At 59.1% G+C, this 2500-nt stretch overlaps 1 pseudogene; it reads right to left on the bottom strand.

Annotated features, from left to right (window-relative positions):
* LOC124576698 overlaps positions 1 to 2500 on the bottom strand; it is a 7763-nt pseudogene that overhangs the window by 4162 nt on the left and 1101 nt on the right.

Here is a 2500-nt window from a genome sequence, read left to right as displayed (position 1 = left end):
GATGTCACAATAGGTGGTGCAGCAGCATCAGAGGTGCGAGGACGAACCGCAGAAGTAGAGAGGGCAGTGACGAACTCGGCAACCTGGTTCCTGTAAGCTCCCGCACGTCGCTGGCACTTGATGGATTCAAGCGAGCGGTGCGGGAAGGACTTCACTAGTTCTTGGTTCAGGAACCGGGTGCCTTCGAGTGTCAGCACTGCCTCTGCATGGGCCAGGCGTAACAGTTCCTCACTGGACCACCTGGCCTTCGTCCTCTGGATGTTGACCTCTGCATTCGCTGCGCTAGGATGAGCCCTGCGGCGGTGGACACCAAGACCACTCTTGGTGCTGAAGCTCCGCTGGCACTCAGGGCACTGAAACGCAGGCAAGGCTGCTCGACCCGGACTGGCGGCGTCAGATGGTGGCCCAACAACTGGCGCGGCGCCTCCAGTGGGAGGACCGCTACCTGATTTATTCCTTGTGTTGGGGCCAGCTGAAACAAGGGGCAGGGGGGCAGGCAACCCCCAAGCCCTGAAGGATCACCCCGCTCTGTCGGTTGGAGAGCTCTGAGGAGACACAGAGCACTGTGCCCCCTCTCGGCCCCCCTCACGACTCCCGCCACGTGAAGGCCAGAGCTAGGATTTCCCACTGAGAGGCTAAGCGAACCATCATCCACTCGACATCGCTAGGATGCTGAGGAGTGGATTGAGAGGATCCATATATGACGCATCATGTGAGTTTAAGAGAGTCATAGTTACTCCCGCCGTTTACCCGCGCTTGCTTGAATTTCTTCACGTTGACATTCAGAGCACTGGGCAGAAATCACATTGCGTCAACACCCGCTAGGGCCATCGCAATGCTTTGTTTTAATTAGACAGTCGGATTCCCCCAGTCCGTGCCAGTTCTGAGTTGATCGTTGAATGGCGGCCGAAGAGAATCCGCGCACCCGCGCGCCCCCGGAGGAGCACGCTAAGGCGGACGCGGCCTCGCAGCAAGGAAGATCCGTGGGAGGCCAAGGCACGGGACCGAGCTCGGATCCTGCACGCAGGTTGAAGCACCGGGGCGCGAACGCCGCGCAGGCGCGCGCATCCTGCACCGCCGGCCAGCACGAGGCCAACCAACGGCGAGAGCAGACCACGCCCGCGCTAAACGCCCGCACTTACCGGCACCCCTACGGCACTCACCTCGCCCAGGCCCGGCACGTTAGCGCTGACCCACTTCCCGACCAAGCCCGACACGCCCCGATCCTCAGAGCCAATCCTTATCCCGAAGTTACGGATCCAATTTGCCGACTTCCCTTACCTACATTATTCTATCGACTAGAGGCTCTTCACCTTGGAGACCTGCTGCGGATATGGGTACGAACCGGCGCGACACCTCCACGTGGCCCTCTCCCGGATTTTCAAGGTCCGAGGGGAAGATCGGGACACCGCCGCAACTGCGGTGCTCTTCGCGTTCCAAACCCTATCTCCCTGCTAGAGGATTCCAGGGAACTCGAACGCTCATGCAGAAAAGAAAACTCTTCCCCGATCTCCCGACGGCGTCTCCGGGTCCTTTTGGGTTACCCCGACGAGCATTTCTAAAAGAGGGGCCCGACTTGTATCGGTTCCGCTGCCGGGTTCCGGAATAGGAACCGGATTCCCTTTCGCCCAACGGGGGCCAGCACAAAGTGCATCATGCTATGACGGCCCCCATCAACATCGGATTTCTCCTAGGGCTTAGGATCGACTGACTCGTGTGCAACGGCTGTTCACACGAAACCCTTCTCCGCGTCAGCCCTCCAGGGCCTCGCTGGAGTATTTGCTACTACCACCAAGATCTGCACCGACGGCGGCTCCAGGCAGGCTCACGCCCAGACCCTTCTGCGCCCACCGCCGCGACCCTCCTACTCGTCAGGGCTTCGCGGCCGGCCGCAAGGACCGGCCATGACTGCCAGACTGACGGCCGAGTATAGGCACGACGCTTCAGCGCCATCCATTTTCAGGGCTAGTTGCTTCGGCAGGTGAGTTGTTACACACTCCTTAGCGGATTCCGACTTCCATGGCCACCGTCCTGCTGTCTTAAGCAACCAACGCCTTTCATGGTTTCCCATGAGCGTCGATTCGGGCGCCTTAACTCGGCGTTTGGTTCATCCCACAGCGCCAGTTCTGCTTACCAAAAGTGGCCCACTTGGCACTCCGATCCGAGTCGTTTGCTCGCGGCTTCAGCATATCAAGCAAGCCGGAGATCTCACCCATTTAAAGTTTGAGAATAGGTTGAGGTCGTTTCGGCCCCAAGGCCTCTAATCATTCGCTTTACCGGATGAGACTCGTACGAGCACCAGCTATCCTGAGGGAAACTTCGGAGGGAACCAGCTACTAGATGGTTCGATTAGTCTTTCGCCCCTATACCCAGCTCCGACGATCGATTTGCACGTCAGAATCGCTACGGACCTCCATCAGGGTTTCCCCTGACTTCGTCCTAGCCAGGCATAGTTCACCATCTTTCGGGTCCCAACGTGTACGCTCTAGGTGCGCCTCAC

Source organism: Schistocerca americana, unplaced genomic scaffold (assembly GCF_021461395.2).
Source record: "Schistocerca americana isolate TAMUIC-IGC-003095 unplaced genomic scaffold, iqSchAmer2.1 HiC_scaffold_257, whole genome shotgun sequence".
Classification (NCBI taxonomy): Eukaryota; Metazoa; Arthropoda; class Insecta; order Orthoptera; family Acrididae; genus Schistocerca; species Schistocerca americana.
This window is presented reverse-complemented; position numbering and strand designations above follow the sequence as displayed.